This window comes from Petaurus breviceps, unplaced genomic scaffold (genome assembly GCF_028583685.1).
Source record: "Petaurus breviceps papuanus isolate PSGF00001 unplaced genomic scaffold, PetGlider_PUasm1.0 90556, whole genome shotgun sequence".
In the NCBI taxonomy this organism is placed as follows: Eukaryota; Metazoa; Chordata; class Mammalia; order Diprotodontia; family Petauridae; genus Petaurus; species Petaurus breviceps.
Genome location: NW_027187273.1, coordinates 567,274 through 587,674, shown reverse-complemented (window position 1 = coordinate 587,674; position 20,401 = coordinate 567,274). Strand labels below are relative to the sequence as shown.

The window sequence follows — 20,401 nt, the reverse complement described above, 5'->3', positions numbered from 1 at the left end:
AATATCAGCCATTGAGGACAGTTCCATATAATTGGCCCTTTGAGCCAAGAATTAATCAAATGAAAAATAAGATACCACGAGCAAAACAAAATAACATGTTGACAAAGAACAACATATTGGTTCTATGCTTCCCTGAATTCTCATTTATCACATCATTTCTCTTGCAACATTTCTTATGACTCTGGAAGTCAATCCACTGTCTTTTTGCAGAATGAAATCAGTAAAAGACCACGATAATCATTAAAGTGTAACTTAAATTCTTCGTTTTGTAGCTAACCAAATTCATTTTTCATGAGATCTATTCATCCAAACCTCACATGACACGCAGTTGAGACAGGTCAGCAGAGATATGGATGAGTTTTTCTGAAACTGGAAAAAGCTTTTGTTACTAACCCAGATTTCTTCTCCCTCCCTAAAAACAGTCTTTTAATTTCTCTTCTTCAGTAGGGAGATATTGTCTACCTTTATTGTACCTATGTGGTGCAATGAGCCATGTTCTCAGAAACCAAATTACTGAGCAGACCTTTGTGCTAATATTATCGAGGTCCCAAGTCCTTCAATATCTGGACACCAAAATAATAATAATAATAAATAATAATAATAATAATTTATTTTTACTATTCCCTCCCCTACATTTTTCACCTTGCCCTTCTTGCTCCACATCCCCATCATGCTGAGACTGTCAGAAGTAGCAAGATCGAGTCATTAAGACTCGGGTTCACATCTGACACTTCCTAGCTATGTAACCCTGAACAAGTCATTTAATCTCTAAGTTTTAGCTCTTTATCTTCAATCATTCAACAAGCATTGACTAAGTGTCTGCTCTGGACCAGGCACTGTGCTAGGCACTGGGGGTGATAAGGAAACAACAGGCATATATATCACATTTCTAATTTGATATTCACAACATCCCTAGGAGGTAAGTGCTCACTCAGATTTAAGATCTCCATAGGTGTTTAACCACAGCATAAGAAAGGAATTTTCTCAATTGATGAGAGAATTGACAAAGTATCCATTGAAAATACAATCCAGGATACCCATGTTTCCCATACCATTAACATTAAAAAAGTCCTATTATTCAAGACAGTGTTTTAGGCTAAGGTACTTCATCCTTAATGGAGTTTCATTTGGCCTTTGCAGTTTGTTGACACAGAAAAGGCATTCTCAGAGAAAGAAATGTGCTGATAAGAAAGCACCCACATAAGTAACACCCTCAACTATATTTTCTACAATCAGTTTATTTCCTGCATTAGCCATAAGTAACCCATAAATGAGAGACTTTCTGACATGTATGACTCCTTAGGTCTAGCAAATCATGTATCCCATGGTTTCTGTGGAAACAAAAGTTCAATCATTCCTTACAGGGAGGGGTAGCAATGGAATCTGGGCCTTCTACAAATACAAGAGTCACGACTAGGTAGAAAACCTCCAAACAATTTGTTTTTTCTGTTGTGTGCAATGGGTGATAAAACAAACAAACAAAAAACCATGGTAAATTTTCTCAAAGCCACTTTGATTCATTCAAAATCTGCATTAGTCAATAGCCTTGTTTTATAGTATAATCTTAATAGCAAATAACTTCTTTATTGCTAAAGATTCTTTTATTTGTTACCCACTTTTTTCAAATTCCTTCTCTTCAATTTTATACTTGTCATCATTCAATTTACATTTTACAACATGCTTATATTTTTAACTTCATTTTTCTTTTACAGCTTTATATAACCTCTTTTTATGGAGAAACCACCATAGAGGTAAAACCTCCTGGCAAGCCACACTAGAGAGCTTACATTTTATCCTGGAGGCACTTAATCATTAAATGCTCTCATTCCATAAGAAATGATGAACAATGGGGACGCCAGGTGGCTCATAACAGCACCGGCCCCAGGGTCAGGCGGGATAACCTGGGGATCAAATCCGGGCTCAGATACTTAGCACCACACCCAGAAATAACTGGCCTGTAACCTTGAGCAAGTTACTTAACCCCAATTGCTTTAAAAAAAAAAAAAGAAATGATGAACAAGGAGATTTCAGAAAAACTTGGAAAGACTTACATGAACTGATGCTGAATGAAGTGAGCAGAACCAGGAAAACATCGTGCACAGTAACAGCAACACTGTGTGAGGATCAACTTTGTATAGTCTTAGCTCTTTTCAGCAATGCAATGATCTAAGACAATTCCAAAAGACTCATGTTGGAAAATGCTATACGCATCCAGAGAAAGAACTATAGAATCTGAATGACTCGAGGATCAAAGCATACTATTTTCTCTTTTTTTGTTGTTTCTCATGGTTTTTCCCTTTTGTTCTGATTCCACTTTCATAATATGACTAATGTAGAAATATGTTTAATATGATTGTACATATATAACCTATATCAGACTGTATGCTGTCTTGGGGAGGGGAGAGGGAAGAGAATTAGAATTCAAAATCTTATAAAAGTAAATATTGACAACTAAAAATTAACAATTTTTTAAAAATGATTGTTCACAAACTCTAAATTTAGGACACACAAAATAGTAATGATCTCCTGAATTTGTGTTGGTAATGTAAGACTTATTTAGTGATAAAGGGTATTTAAAAGCATTGTGGAACTGAATGTTGTAAACTAAAAGTAAATAAATAAATTTACATTTTAAAAAGCATTTATAAATAAAAATACATTTTAATCACTAAAAAATGATCATGCAGAGTCATAACTAGAGTGGGATGACTTAGACATTGTCATAAGGTGCTGATGTCTAAGGCATGCTTCCTTCCTGCGACAGTCATCTGATGTATTTCATGGAACAGCTAAGGGTTCCACCTTCCTACATCACAGAACCTCTCCACTATACCTACTATTCCTTCCTAGGATTTGTGGGATTTAGGATCCATTTAAAATCAGGTTCATAGCAAGAGGCTGGGGCTAGATGCTCTAGGAGACAGATAATTCCTTTTTCTACCATACTTGTGTCAACCAGTGTGGATTCACCCATTCAAAATTGAATTTGCTTCCAGGAAACAGTCTAGCTCTGCTCTTATGAACTGTAAAATAACACTTTTAAATGTGTGTTCCTTGGCTTTCAAATGAAATTAAAATAAGGTGTTGGTATTTTTTAATTTCAGAAACAAAAAAACCCTAAATCTCTTATCTGAAATTTCAAATAAATATCCACTAATCAGCAAGCATCAAGAGTAGCTACTGTGCTGGGTCCCATTGGAAAAAGCACAAGATACATCTCTGCCTTTAATTGGAACAGTTAATGAATATGGTGAACAAGGTGGCTCCTAGTCAATTGTTAGACTGTGTAGTCTGGATTACAAAACACTATTGATGTTCAGAGAAGGGGAAGATCAGTGAAAAGTGGAGTAATGAGGAAAGACTAGATTCCAAAGGAGATATAACCCATCTGATGAAGGATATTACGATTTGGATATGTAGGGATGAGATGGAAAAATATCCTACATAAGAATGACCCTGAGGGGTGGCCAAGTGGCTCAGCGAGTAAGAGCACTGGCCCCAGTGTCGGGATGACCTGGGGATCGAATCCAGCCTCAGATACTTAGCACCACACCCAGAAATAACTGGCTGTGTAACCTTGAGCAAGTTACTTAACCACAATTGCTTTAAAAAAAAAAAAAAAGGATTAACCATTTCTGGGGTGGCTAGGTGGCGCAGTGAGTAGAGCGTCAGCCTCAGAGTCAGGAGGACCCGAGTTGGGTTCCGGCATCAGACACTTAACACCTACACAAAAATACTAGCCATGTAACCTTGTGCAAGTTAACCCCAATTGCCCTCCAAAAAGCAAAAAAAAAAAAAAAAAGAATGACCCTGGATGTCAGATTGCTATTTTGTGCTAGGAAAAGGGAAGCATAAGAAAATTAGAAAGCATAACAAATGTATGTATATATACATATACATGCACATATATTTATATAGGAGGGTATATGTGAGTATAAATACATATATGAGTTTGTGTATATATGTATACATAGACAGAGGGCATAGGATCAGTTGAATAGGAAGGGATGATATCTAAAAAATAAAATTAAGAAGTGAGAGAGGAATATAATGAGAGGAGATAGGGAGAGATAGAATAGGATAAATTACCTCATATAAAAGAGGCAAGAGAAAACTGTTACAATGGAGGGGAAGAACAGGAAGGCAAATGGGAATGGGTCAATCTTACTCTCACTGAATTTGGCTTAAGGAGGGAATAACATACACACCAAATTGGGTATCTTATCCTACAAGAAAGTAGGGGGTAAGGGTATAAGAGAGGGATATAAGAGAGGGAATGATAGAAGTGAGGGCAGATTGGGGGGAGGGTAGTTAGCTTTTGAAAAGGGACAGGGTCAAAGTAGAAAATAGAATAAGTGGGGGGTGGGATAGAATGGAGGGAAATATAGTCATTCTATCACAATATATCTGCTATGGAAATGTTTTGCATAACTACATCTATAACCTATACTGAATCACTTTTCCTTCCAGTAGGGGTGGGTGATGAGGGAAGAAGGGAAAGAATCTGGAAATCAAAGTTTTAAAATAAAATGTTAAAAAAATATATATTACTATTTTTTTAACATGCAACTGGAAAATAAGATATACAAGCACTGGGGTATAGAAATCTATCTTGCCCTACTAGAAAGTCAGAGGTGGGGATGGGAGAGGATTTAAGAGAGTAGACTAGGGGAAGGGGTATTCAGTAGGATCACTATTTGGGAGGGTAGGGGGAAAAGGCGGAGAAAATTTTTAACTCAAAATCTTGTAGAAATGAATGTTGAAAACTAAAATAAACAAACAAAAAAAAAGAAAGAAAGCATAACAAACAAAAGTGAGCTGGGGAGGATTAGGGTCAATTAGGCATTTTATTAGTTATTGGCTTTTGAGCAAGTTTACAAATAGAAATTTTCATTCCAGATTGTTAATGGGTATTTTAATATCAGATAATTCCTTTTACATTTTATAATGCCCTGGCAATCCTATGTTAACAACATGTTCTAGGACTTCCTTGACTACTTCATGGTCACTTATTTGGATTATATTCAATCAACAAGAATTCATTAAACATTTATTATGTGCAAGTAAGTAAATGTACCTTGTTATTCTTCATCATATAATTAAGACAGCTGGGTTGCACAATAGGTAGAGTGCTGGACCTGAAGTCAAGAAGATTTGAGTTCAAATCTAGCCTTAAGACACTTACTAGCTGTGTGGCCCTGGGTCAGTCACTTACCTCTATCTGCCTCAGTTTCCTCATCTGTAAAATGGGGCTGATAATAACACCTACCTCACAGAGTTGTTTCAAGGATCCAATGAGATAATATTTCTAAAGCACTTAGCATAGTGCCTGGCAAACAATAAGTGCTATATAAAAGGTAGCTATTATAATTGTTGTGGTTTTTGATAAATCTGAAACTAATACTTGTAACCTATCTTAAACTGCTTTCCTATCAACTCTATGCAAAGCTGGAAAGATAATATTTTTGACCAGAAACATGTAAGAGTTTCTTTTTTTGGTATAAATAATAACTCTATTAAAATTCTACTACTGTGTCTCATATTGGTATAGAGATGAACCTTAGTTTTTAAAAAGTTATGCAGAACACAAAGCCTAACAATAGAATGCATCTATATACCTGCCCAGAGGATAACCTAGCTAAATTTAAAGTGGTTTATCAATAAAACATTGACCACCAAAATGTGAGGTGCTTTTGGACATAGCAATTAGGCAAGACATTCTGCTAAAGTATTGCATTGGTTGAAGGAATACCTACAACACTTAAATTACTGGTCCTTAAAGTATTAAATTAGGCATACATTTACAATCCCAAGAAATATAGGAAGCAGTAAGATAAACAAGACCATATAACCTGAACTACTTGCTTCATGAAAAGACTATAACTTTGCCAAAATAAAATAATAACTTATGTACTACTTCCTGAGTACTAATTTATTGTTTATTCTTCATAAAGCTATAGTCAATGTGGCCTCAGCCTTAGCTATGTGACCCTGGGTAAGTCACTTAACCTCTGTTTGCCTTAATCCACTGGAAAAGGAAATGGCAAACCACTCCAGTATCTTTTCCAAGAAAACCCCAAATAGGGTCACAAAAGGTCAGACATAACTGAAATGTTCTAATCGCCTTCTTTTCTTTGCACTATGTTTTAATATCTTTCAATATGTCTTTATATTAGTTGCATTTACTAACCATAGCACTCACACCTCATTAGTAACTCCTGACCCTGGGAATGCTCCCCTTGGCTATAGAGGTACCTTCCCTCCCTCTTCTAGCCACCCTGTCTCCCACCCTTCAGCTTCCTCTTGGGCAATATTGTCCCCAATTCCCCCCATTTGTAAATTCCTTGAGGGTAAGGACTTTCTTTCTTTGCATTCCCAGTGCTTTGCCCAAAGTCACACAGAGAGTGGGCACTTCATAGATGTTTATTGATTATTGATTAATTTGTTATGAGCAAGGGATAGAGAGATAACTTTTACAGATTTTGTCAAGTGCCTTTCCAAAGTTGTATCTTTATGTCAGGGGGAAAAAAAACACCTCGGAACCGTTCTTAATAAACTTTGCTATTCATGTAAGCCTTCATTCATTCTAGAGCAGTATTTATTTCCACTTCCCACAACACAACCCTTTTTCGTAGAGGTTGGTGTTTCCGACCAGGACACTAGGGCCCCAACTACTGTTACACCTATATGCTTTCCATTCTTATAAATTAATCCTGATAGGGGAGCAAAAGCCTCCTACATTCACAACAGGGATCTCCTGGCCTTTATGACCACCACATCTAAGAAGAGCATACATGTCTTGGAAGTTTTCCAGCAACTATTCCACTTGATCACCTTCTGATAAAACCCTGAGCTACCTCCATGCTATGAAGCCCTTTCTTGCCTAGTGGGCCCTCTGTTGTTTTTTTACAGTGTTTAATTCTGTGGTGACTTGCATCTTGGACATTCAAAATAGTAAGACAATTGCCATCTCAAAGACAAAAGGGAAATTTCTCCATAGACAACCTCTAGTACATCCTGGTCCCCTTGACTCTACATTTTGGCATAAGCAATGAGGAAAAACACAGGTGGAGGGATTGATAATCTAATCAACATTACCACTGCTACTATAAAAGCCAGGAAAATGTACTGCCCTATGCTACCACTCAATGATAGGCTGCTTGGGGTCAAAGTTTCCCCACCCACATTCCCTGCTCCTTCATTATCCACCCATGTGAGTCCTGCCCCACCCTGGTTTCCATCTAACTCTATTATTCCATTATGTCTTCTGAAACTCTGGGTTTCTGTTAACAAAATATCTTTATCTTAGACGTCATCTTCTCCCTGTCATCCTCACCACCCCTCCCCCAAATACTTTGCAAATATTTTGCATTTAATTTCATATGTACATGTTGTTGTCCTCAAGAGAATTATAAGCTCCTTGAAGGCAGGGACTATTTTAGCTGTTGTATCCCCCAACATAGCAGACCCTTAACAAATGCTTTTTGAATTGAATTTTCTACCCTTAAGTATGAAGAAAAAGACAGCTGCTACTTCAAAACAAATAAAGAAGAACTGAAGGTAAAAATAAAGTCTTTTAGTCAATAAGGTAATGAGAGGCGGTATTCTAGACCAGTGTCTAGAATGTCTAGTCAAGAATGGCTGGAATCAATTTTAGAAAAGTTAGACATGATAGACTTCTGGAGAAAAATGAATTAGGATAGAAAGGAATATACCTTTTTCTCAACAGTACATGGCACCTGCACAAAAATTTACCATGTATTAGGGTATAAAAACCTCACAATAAAATGTAGAGATATTAAATGCATCTTTTTCAGCCAAAGGCAGAAATATTAAATGTACCCTTTTCAGTTCATAATGCAATAAAAGTTATATTCAATAAAAGGCCATGGAAAATAGATTAAAAATTAATTGAAAACTAAATAATCTAATTCTAAAGTATGAGTGGGTTGAAGAACAAAACATAGAAACATCAATAATTTCATTAAAGAGAATAACAACAATGAGACAACATACCAAAATTTATGGGATGCAGTACAAAGTAGAAATTTTGTATCTCTAAATACTTACATCAATAAAATAATGAAAGAATAGATGAATGAGGGGCGGCCAGGTGACTCAGCAAGTAAGAGTACTGGCTCCAGTGTTGGGATGACCTGGGGATCAAATCTGGGCTCAGATACTTAGCCCAGAAATAACTGGCCGTGTAACCTTGAGCAAGTTACTTAACCCCAATTGCTAAAAAAAAAAAAAAAAGAATAGATCAATTAATTGGGCATGCAACTGAAAAAACTAGAAAAAGAATAAATTTAAAATCCCCAATTAAACACCAAATTGGAAATACTGAAAATCAAAGGAGAGATTAATAAAATTGAAATGAGAATGCCATTGAACTAATAACATAATTAATAAAAAAAGGAACTGGTTTTATGAAAAAAATGGATAAAATAGATAAACTATTGGTTAATTCAATATAAAAAAAGAAAGAAGAAAACCAAATTATCAGTATCAAAAATGAAAATGGTGAAGAAAAAATTAAATGAAAAGGAAATTAAAGCAAATATTAGGAGCTGTTTTGCCCAGTTATGTGCCAATAAATCTGATGATTTAGGCAAAATAGATGAATATTTTTAAAATTTAAATAAATTGTCCAGATTAACAGAAGAATAAATAGAATACTTAACCCCATTTTAGGAAAAGCAATTGAATAAGCCATCAATGAATTCCCCTAAGAAAAAATCCCCAGGGCCAGATGGATTTACAAGTGAATTCTATCAAATATTTAAAGAACAATTATTTACAATATCATATTAACTATTTGTCAAAATAGGCAGGATCCTACCAAATTCCTTTTATGACACAAATGTGATGCTGATATCTAGACCAAGAAGAGTGGAAAATAGAGAAAGAAAACTATAGACCAATTTTGCTAATGAATATTGATGCAAAATTTTTAAATAAAATGCTAACAAGGAAATTATAGCAATATATCACAAGCATCATATACTATGAATAGGTAGCATTTATATCAGGAATGCAGAGATGATTCAATATTAGGAAAATCATCAACATAATTGACCATATCAATAACAAAATCAACAGAAATCATATGATTATTTCACTAGATGCAGGAAAACCTTTAATAAATACAATACCCATTCTTATTAAAAACACTAGAGAACATAGGAATAAATGGAGCTTTCCTTAAAATGATAAGCAGTATCTATCTAAAACCATCATCAAGCATTATCTAAGCTAGAAGCCTTCCCAATAAGATCAAGGATGACCATTATCACCACTACTACTCAATATTGTACTAGAAATGTTAGCTATAGCAATAGGAGAAGAAAAAGAAATTGAAGGAATTAGAATAGGCAATGAGGAAAAAAAATTTCACTTTGCAGATGGTATACTTAGAGTGTCCTAGAAAATCAGCTAAAAAACTAATTGCAATAATTAACAACTTTAGCAAAGTTGCAAGATATAAGATAAACCCACATAAATCATCAGAATTTCTATATATTATCCACAAAGTCTAGCAGCAAGAGATAGAAAGCCAAATTCCATTAATAAATGTATACAATATAAAAGACATGGGAATTTAGTTACTAAAACAAACCCAGGAACCATATGAACAAAATTACAAAATGCTTCTCAAACAAAGTCAGATTTTAACAATTGGAAAAATATGAATTGCTCATGGGAATACCAAACCAATATAACAGGAATGATAATTCAACATAAATTAATTTACTTATTCAGTGCCAGACCAATAAAACTACTAAAAATTATTTTATAGACCTAGAAAAAATCATAACAAAATTAATCTAGAAGGACAAGAGGTCAAAAATATAAGGGGAATTAATAAAAAAAGTAAAGGAAGATGGCCTAGCTGTACAAGATCTCAAGCTGTATTATAAGTTGATAATCATCAAAACAATCTGATACTGATTAGGAAATAGAATGATGGATCAGTGGAATAGATTGGGTATATAATACACAGTAATAAATGACCATAGTCATCTAGTATCTGATAAACCCAAGGACCCCAGTTTGGGGGATAAGAACTCACTATTTGACAAAAACTGCTGGGAAAACTGGAAAACAGTATGAAAGAATCTAGATATAGACTAATATCTTACACCATATACCAAGATAAGATCAAAATGAGTACATGATTTAGACATAAAGGGTGATACCATAAACAAATTAGAAGAGCAAGGAATAATTTATCTGTCAGATCTATGGAGAAAGGAAGATTATTACCAAACCACAGATAATGAGCATTATGAGATGTAAAATACATAATTTTGAGGGGCGGCCAGATGGCTCAGCGAGTAAGAGCACTGGCTCCAGTGTCGGGATGACCTGGGGATCGAATCCCGGGCTCAGATACTTAGCACCATATCCAGAAATAACTGGCTGTGTAACCTTGAGCAAGTTACTTAACCCCAATTGCTTATTTAAAAAAAAGATTATGTTAAAATACATAATTTTGATTACATTAAAAAGTTTTTGGACAAACAAAATCAATGCAACTAAGATTAGAAGGAAAGCAGAAAGCTAGGAACCAATTTTTACAGCAAGTATTTATGATAAAGATCTCAGTTCTCAAATATATAAAGAATTGAGTCAAATTCATAAAAATATGAGTCATTCCCCAATTGATAAATGGTCAAAGGATATGAACAGGCAGTGTTCGAATGAATAAATCAAAGCTATCTATAAGCATATGAAAAAATGCTCTAAATCACTATTGATTAAAGAAATGAAGATTAAAACAATTCTTAAGTACCACCTCATACCTATAGATTGGCTAATGTGACAGAAAAGGAAAATGACTAATATTAAAAGGGGATGTGCAACAATTGGGACACTAATGTGCTAGTGGTGGAGTTGTGAATAATCTAACCATTCTGGAGAACAATTTGGAACTATGTCCCAAAGGCTATAAAACTGTGCATATACTTTGATTCAGCAATACTACTTATCCTCAAAAGATTTTTTTAAAATGGGAGGGGGGTAAGGACTAACATGTACAAAAATATTTATAGCAGCCCTTTTTGTGGTATCAAAGAGTTGGAAATTGAGAGGATGCACATCAATTGGGAAATGGCTGAACAAGTTGTGGTATATGATTGTAATGGAATAACTATTGTGCTATAAGAAATGATAAATGATAAATTTCAGAAAAACTTGGAAAGACTTACATAAATTGATACAAAGCAAAGTGAGCAGATCCAGGAGAATACATAGTAATAGCAATATTGTATGATGATCAGCTGTGAATTACTTAGCTATTCTCAGCATTACAATGATCCAAGACAATTTTGAAGCATTCACGATGAAAAATGCTATCCACATCCAGAGAAAGAACTGATAGAGTCCGAATGCAGATCAAAGCATACTACTTTCACTTTATTTTTTGTGTGGGTTTTTTTTTCTGAATCTTCTTTCATAACATGACTTATATGGAAATGTTTTGCATGTTTATATATGTATAACTTACATAAAATTAAACAATTTTCCTGTCTCAAAGAGGGGAAAAATAAGAAGGGAAGAAAAGTATTTGGAACTAAACATTTTCTTAGATGAATATTAAAAATTGTTTTTACATGTAATTGGGAACATATTATTAAAAAAAAAAAAAGAATGGCCAGAGTCACATAGGAGCTGGGGACCAAGGAATGGGATTCAGAGATAAATAAATCAACAGACCCAAGAATGTCTGGAAAAGATAAACTGACTTATCTGCATGAATGGATACAGAAGTCATTTCAGGACACAGAGTTGAGTCAAATGCAGCTGCCTCACCTCCTAAGACCTGAAAGAGGTAGGTGCAGAAAGGACAAATCAACAGTCTGCCTAGCTATAAAGCCAAGCACGAACAGCTTTCTAGAGGACTGCTGCTGTGAACAGCTTTTAAGATTCTGAATACACAGTATAGTGAACTCTCTATTTATTCAATAACAAATCAGAGCAAAATATTCACAGAAAATCAAGGCACAGCATTCACAATGTTACAACTTATCACAGATAATCAAAATACAGCATTCATCATGTCATAACAACAACTTATCACTAAAATGGCCACATAGAGGGGCGGCCAGGTGGCTCAGCAAGTAAGAGCACTGGCTCCAGTGTCGGGATGACCTGGGGATCAAATCTGGGCTCAGATACTTAGCACCACACCCAGAAATAACTGGCCGTGTAACCTTGAGCAAGTTAACCTCAATTGCTTAAAAAAAAATGGCCACATAGTTTTCACCAAAATGGTCACATAGTTTTCAACAAAGTATATTCATTTAGTCAATCACAAAATATTTAATTCAATCACAAAGTACAAAAGTCAAAGTTCTCCACCTCTAGGTCACAGTAAATCATAATCTTTTCAGTCAGTACACAGTATCCAAGTAAAGTCTTCTTTCATCTTGACTCAAGTCTGGCTCTCAGATTCCATGGTTCCTCTTCCATGGCCCCAGCTCCAACTGTCACCTGGGTTCAAAGGCAGGCAGCTTCCTGTTCCTTGTCCAGCTCCTCATCCAGTTCTTCATCCAGTTCCCATTCCATATTGAAGTTTACAGTATCCAGTCCACCTCAAGTCCTTCACAGTTCCTGTTTCTGGGAAGACAAAGCTTGACAGAGCTATAATAATATTCATATACATTGCCAGCAACTTCATCAATTCACTATCTGCCTGTGAAGTCAACTCAGACCCACCGACAAGGTCTGAGAACTCAACACAATTCATCAACAAAAAAATCAACACAGACCCACAAACAAGGTCCAAGAGGTCAGCACAAATCATCAGTAAAGTTCCAGGACCTCTAAAACCCTCCTCCAGGACGTCTATAAATATACAACCAGATAATCCTCTTTCAGGGGCTCCAGTAAGGTCCCAGGGCTTCTGTACAAAATATCACAAACATACATCAACACAGACAGAGCAGACAAACAGAGTGCCAGGATACCACAAGTTTTCTCCTTCTTGACTCTGCCACCACAAGAGTCATCTTTTCAAGGCTTTTGACAAAATACAACATCCATTCCTATTAAAAACACTAGAAAGTATGGGAATAAATGGAGCCTTCCTTAAAATAATAGGTAACATTCTATTTAAAGCCATCAGCAAGTATTATATGAAATGGGGATAAACTAGAAGCATTTCCAATAAGATCAGGGGTGAAACAAGGGTGTCCACTATCACCCCTCTTATTGAGTCTGCTACTAGAAAAGTTAGCAGTAGCAATTAGAGAAGAAAAATAAATCAAAGAAATCAAATTATGCAAAGAAGAGACCAAGCTATCACTCTTTGCAGATGATATGATGATGTACTTAGAGAATCCTAGAGAATCAAGTAAAAAAATACTTGAGACAAATAAATTTGGCAAAGTTGCAGGATATAAAATAAACCCACATAAATCTTCGGCATTCCTGTATATTTCTAATGAAATTCAACAGCAAGAGATAGAAAGAGAAATCCCATTTAAAGTTACTCTAGACATTATAAAATATTTGGGGATCTACCTGCCAAAACAAACCCAGGACCTATATGAACACAACTACAAAACACTTTTCACACAAATAAAGTCAGATCTAACTAAATGGAAAGACACTAATTGCTCGTGGCTGGGTTGAGCTAAAATAATAAAAATGACAATTTTACCTAAATTAAATTATATATTTAGGGCCATACCAATCAATTTACCAAAAAACTACTTTATAGAGCTAGAAAAAATAGTAAGAAATTCATTTGGAGGAACAAAAGATCCAGAATATCAAGGGAATTAATGAAAAGAAATGCTAGGGCTTTGTGATGGACTAAATGAAGGTACAGCCTAGGGGTGGAGTATTATTTAGAACAGGGACTTTGTAATTGATTGAATGAATGTAAGGTCCTGGGTGGGGTAGTACTTGGAGATTATTTAATCACACTTAGTAAATGCTGCATTTTGAATGATGTCATATTTTGATCTTCTCTGTTCTTAATTTGTCACTGAATAAAATGGAGAGCACCTATGCTGGTATTCTGAACCTTGGGAAGTTGCCTTTGCTTGGCATTACAGTACAGTAGACTAGCTATACCAGATTTTAATCTGTACTATAAAGGAGCAGTCCTCAAAACTACTTGGTACTGGCTAAGGAATATAGTGGATCAATGGAATAGATTGGGTACAGGAGACTTAGCAGTCAATGACTACAGTAATCTACTGTTTGATAAACCCAAAGACCCCAGCTTTTAGGATAAGAACTCACTATTTGACAAAAATTGCTGGGGAAGTGGGCAGAGTCAAATAGGGGTGTAGAAGCAGGACCTCCCCCCTGCTCCGGCTTCCACCTTCCCCAATCCCTGTAAAAGGGGACTCTAAACAAACTTTAGAGCTACAGAACCCACAAAATGACACAGAGAAGCTAACCTCCCACTGAGGACAGGCTGGCAGGCCAGCAGGAAGCAGCCAGCGCAGTGCTCTGGGAGCCAAGCCCAGCCCCATGCCAAGGCTTTAGCCCCAGAGCGGGCCTGACCAGCTGCCTGCTGGAGAGACTTCAGATCAGCAGCAGCTGTGGCTGTTTCCAAATTTATCAACACACAGATGCGAAGGACAAAGTGAGAGATCAGTGCAGTCTGCACTTTGGGACCCAGTAAGCGGGAGTGCCCCGGCTTTTGCCCCTGGGGTGAGAAGCCACTGAGACTCCGGTACAACCAGCCAGCACTACCTAGCGGCTTCAGCTCCTGGCCTGCAGAGTGTAGGGGGACCAAGCACCAGTCTGAGGGGTAATCGCAGCTGCTTTAACCTTCTTGGATCTGGATTGCAGTCTAGGGTGGAGGTTCTGGGGTGTGTGTCCACCTTGCCAGAGCATGTGGAGACCTCAGAGAGGGCACCCATCTAATACCTCCAGCAGCTGAGAAAACCCCAGCGTTTGGGACGAAAACTACCCTGTCTGGTGGAAGAGTCCTACTGTGGCAAAAAGCCCAGGGGTCAAGTGACTGAGGGGCAACATGACCAGGCAAAGGAAACAAAGCAGACAGATGATTCCAACATTGGACTCCTATTTTGGGGACAAAAAGGAGAAAAGCATGGAACAGGAGGAAGACAGTGAAGTCAGAACTCCTGCACCAAAAGCTTCAAAGGAAAATACAAACTGGTTACAGGCCATAGAGGACCTTAAGAAGCAGAGAGGAGAAGTGGAGGAAAAATTGAGAAAAGAAATGAGAACAATGCAAGAAAATTATGAAATGAGAGTCAACAGCCTGACTGAGGAAAATCACACCATAAAAAACAGACTGACTCAAATGGCAAAAGAGGCTCAAAAAGGCAATGAGGAGAAGAATGCCTTAAAAAGCCAAATTTTCCAGATGGAAAAAGAAGCTCAAAAGCTCACTGAGGACAATCATTGCTTCAGAATTAGATTGGAGGGGCGGCTAGGTGGTGCAGTGAGTAAAACATTGGCCCTGGAGTCAGGAGGTCCTGAGCTTTGTTCTGGCCTCAGACACTTAACACCCACACAAAAAAACTAGCCGTGTAACCTTGGGCAAGTTACTTAACCCCAACTGCCCTCCAAAAAGGCAAAAAAAAAAAAAAAAAAAAAAGAATTAGATTGGAGCAAATGGAAGCTAATGACTCTATGAGAAATCAAGATGCTGCTAAAGAGATCCAAACAAATGAAAGAATAGAAGGCAATGTGAAATATCTCATGGGAAAAACCACTGACCTGGAAAATTGATCCAGGAGAGATAATTTTAAAATTATTGGACTAACTGAAAGCCATGATCAAAGTAAGAACCTAGAAATCATCCTCCAGGAAGTTCTCAAAGAAAACTGCCCTGATGTTTTAGAACCAGAGGGCACAACAGAGGTTGAAAGAATCCACTGATTACCTCCTGAAAAAGATCCCAAAAAGAAAACTCCTAGGAATGTTACAGCCAGGTTCCAGAATTCCCAGATTAAGGAGAGATTATTACAAGCAGCCAGGAAGAAACTATTTAAATATTGTGTTAACACAATCAGGATAACCCAGGATCTGGCAGCTTCTACACTGAGGGATTGAAGGGCTTGGAATATGATATTCTGGAGGTCAAAGGAGCTGGGATTAAAACCAATAGTCACCTACCCAGCAAAACTGAGTATCATGTTTCAGGGGAAAATATGGTCATTCAGTGGAATAGAGGACTTTCAAGCATTCTTGATGAAAAAGCCAGAGTTGAATAGAAAATTTGACATCCAGATACAAGAAGCAAGAGAAGCATGAGAAGGTAAACAGGGAAAACAAATCATAAGGAACTTATCAAATTTGAACTATTAACATTCCTACATGGAAAAACAATAATTGTAACTTATGAAACTTTTTTCAGTAGTTGAAGGGAATAGTAATACATATATATGTCTATATATGAAGGTATATGGGCATATGAATACATATGTGAATGTGTGTATATATGTTTACAAGTATACATAGAGAAAGGGCACAGGACCAATTTAACAGGAAGGGATGATACTTAAAAGGTGAAATTAAGAGGTGAGAGAGGAATATAATGACAGGAGATGGGGAGAGACAGATTGGGGTGAACTATCTCATAAAGAAGAGGCAAGGGAAAATGGTTACAATGGAGGGGAAGAATAGGAAGGCAAAAGGGAATGGGTCAACCTTATTCCCATTGAATTTGGCTTGAGGAGGGAATGAAATACACACTAAATAGGGTTTCTCACCCTCCAGGATAGTAGGGGGGGGAGGGGATGAGAGGGGGGATGAATGAAGGGAGGGCAGGCTTGGGGGGAGGGGAGTTAGAAGCATCCACGTTTGAAAAGGGATGGGATCAAAGTAGAGAATAGAACAAGTGGGAGGTGGGATAGGAGGGAGGGAAATATAGTTAGTCTTTTACAATATATCTACAATGTTATTGTTTTGCATTAGCCACAAATGTACAACCTATACTTAATTGCTTATTTTCCCAGTAAGGTTGGGTGACAAGGGAAGAAGGGAATGAATCTGGAATTCAAAGTTTTAAAATCAAATATTCAAATATATATGCTATTATTAAAAAAAAGAAGTGGATGTTATTGCTATCCTCATTTTATAGTTGAGGAAACTAAGACAAACAAAGGTTGAGTAACTTGCCCATGGTCTCACAGCTAGTAACTGTCTGAGGCTGGATTTGAACTCAGATCTTCCTGAGTCAAGACCTAGTGCTCTATCCAGTGTGTCACATAGCAGCTTCTGTAAATAAAAATTAAGGTGATGTAATTTAAAAATAATTAAATTTATTTTTTTTAAAATTGTTGGGGAAACTAGAATATAGTATGGCAGAAACTGGGCATAGACCACTATCTAAGACCATATACCCAAATCAAGTCTAAATGGGTGCATGATCTAGGTATAAAGGCTGATACTGTAAGCAACCTGGGAAAGCAAGGAATTGTTTACCTGTCAAATTTGTGGAGAGGGGAAGACTTTATGACCAAACAAGAATTAGAGAGCATCACAAAATGCAAAATGGATAATTTTGATTACATTATATTGAAAAGCTTCTGTACAAAAAAGCCAATGTAACCAGGATTAGGAGTGAAGTGGAAAACTGGGAAAGAATTTTTACAATCTATGTCTCTGATAAAGGACTCATTTCTAAAATATACAGAGAATTGAATCAAATCTATAAGAATACAAGTCATTCCCCAGTTGATAAATGGTCAAAGGATATCAACAGACAGTTCTCAGAGGAAGAAATTAAAGATATCTATAAGCACATGAAAAAATGCTCTAAATCACTATTGATTAGAGAAATGCAAATCAAAACAACTCTGAGGTACCACATCTCACCAGTCAGATTGGCTAAGATGATAAAACAGGAAAATGACAAATGCTGGCAAATTGGAACACTAATGCATTGCTGGTGGAGCTGTGAACTGATCCAACCATTCTGGAGAGAAATCTGGAATTATGCCCAAAGGGCTACAAATAATTTCATATCCTTTGACCCAGCAATACCACTTCTAGGGTTGTATCCCAAAGAGACCATAGAAGTGGGAGGAAGACCCAAATGTACAAAAATATTTATAGCAGCTCTTTTTGTGGTGGCAAAGAATTGGAAATCAAGGGGGTGCCCATCAACTGGGGAATGTCTGAACAAGTTGTGGTAGATGCATGTAATGGACTACTATTTTCCTATAAGAAACGAGGAGCAGATGGACTTCATATCTACCTGGAGAGTCTTATATGAACTGATGCTGAGCAAGAAGAGTAGAGCCAGGAGAAATTTGTACACAATTACAGACACGACGTATGTGTGACAACCGACTTTGATAGACTGGACTCTTCTCAACAATTCAGGGTTATAAGTCAACCCCAAAAGTCTCATGATGGAGAGAGATGTCTACATCCAGAGAAAGAAATGAGTTTGAATCCAGATTGAAGCAAACTACCTGCTCTTTTTCTTTTTCCTGCTTGGTTCTATTTCCCCTTTTCCATTGATCATTCCATCTGATACAATCCCTCTTTATAACCTGACAAATGTCCAATGTGAAAATATTTGCAGATATTATACTTGATTGAATGCTGCCATGGGGGGAGGGAGGGGTAGAGGGAGAGAAAATCTGAAACTCAAGGAATTGTGGAACTGAATCTTGTAAACTAAAAGTAAACAAATTAATAAAGACCAAAAAAAAAAAAAACCAACCAAGAGTCGTCTTTTCAGTTCTGCTGTCTCTAGCCTGGAAATTCTCCTTATATATGGTCATTAGCTTCTCCCCTTCCTGTTGTAGGAGTTCATGAGTTCTAGGGTTCACAAGTTTTGGGGTTCACACATTCTGTTTCTTAATAGATTTGATACAAGGCTCAAAAGAAACTTGAACTGAAACAAGGTGTTAATTCAATAGGTGAAACAAAGTGTGAGCTACTTCTGTGCTTGCCATTATACTAGCAAATGACTGAACCAGATCTGAGAAACAATAATAGAAGTAGCTGGTAGTCCAGTGGATAGAGCACTGGGCTTAGAGTTAGAAAGACCTAAGTTCAAATCAGCCACTTAACCTGTTTGCCTCAGTTTTCTCAATTGTAAAATGGGGATAATAGCATTTACCTCCTAGGGATGTTGTTATGATCAGATGAGATATTTGTTTCTTAAAAAAAGGCACTTGGGAGGAAGCAGACCATTGAGGCAGTCGTGGCGAGGAAGGCAGGACTGCAAAGGACCGAGGGGCCACCGCTACCATGAGTCTCTTAAACAAGCCCAAGAGCGGGATGACCCCTCAGGAGCTGCAGAAGAGGGAAGAGGAGGAGTTCAACACCGGGCCCCTGTCGGTACTCACCAAGTCGGTGAAGAACAACACCCAGGTTCTCATCAATTGCCGCAACAACAAGAAACTTTTGGGCTGAGTGAAGGCCTTTGACAGGCACTGCAACATGGTCTTGGAGAACATAAAAGAGATGTGGACAGAGGTACCCAAAAGTGGCAAAGGCAAGAAAAAGTCGAAACCAGTGAACAAAGATCGTAACATTTCCAAGATGTTCCTGAGGGGGGATTCAGTAATCCTGGTTCTCAGGAACCCACTCATTGCTGGCAAGTAGTGGAGCCAGAACCTCCCTTCCCATCCCAACACTCAGCTCAGCCCAATAAGGCTGAGGGATTCACTAGCTTTATCTTTTGTGAATAAACCTTCCTTTTTTTTTTCTAAAAAAAAAAAAGGCACTTGGTGGGGCGGCCAGGTAGCACAGCGAATAAGAGCACCGGCTCCAGTGTCAGGATGATCTGGTGATCAAATCTGGGCTCAGACACTTAGCACCCACCCAGAAACACCTGGCTGTGTAACCTTGAGCAAGTTACTTAACCCCAATTGCTTAGCGGCGGCCAGGTGGCTCAGTGAGTAAGAGCACCGGCTCCAGTGTCGGGATGACCTGGGGATCGAATCTGGGCTCAGATACTTATCACCACACCCAGAAATACCTGGCCATGTAACCTTGAGAAAGTTACTTAAATCCAGTTGCTTAAAAAAAAAAGCCACTTGGCACAATGCCTGGCACATAGTAAGTTCTATATAAATACTTTCTCCCAATTTACATGTCTTGCAGAATAGGTAAGCCACTTGTATAAGAAAACCTTTTGGGGCGGACAGGTAGCATAGCGAGTAAGATTACTGGCTCCAGTGTCGGGATAACCTGGGGATCGAATCCCGGGCTCAGACACTTAGCACCCACCCAGAAACACCTGACCGTGTAACCTTGAGCAAGTTACTTAACCCCAATTGCTTAGGGGTAGCCAGGTAGCTCAGTGAATAAGAGCACCGGCTCCAGTGTTGGGATGACCTGGGGATCAAATCTGGGCTCAGATACTTAGCACCACACCCAGAAATAACTGGCCATGTAACCTTGAGCAAGTTACTTGACCCCAATTGCTTTAAAAAAAAAAAAA

General features: G+C 37.4%; 1 pseudogene; it reads left to right on the top strand.

Annotated features, from left to right (window-relative positions):
- The first annotated feature begins 19,128 nt into the window (after positions 1-19,128).
- Positions 19,129-19,677, top strand: LOC138142273 (small nuclear ribonucleoprotein Sm D2 pseudogene; annotated as a pseudogene).
- Positions 19,678-20,401: the final 724 nt, after the last annotated feature.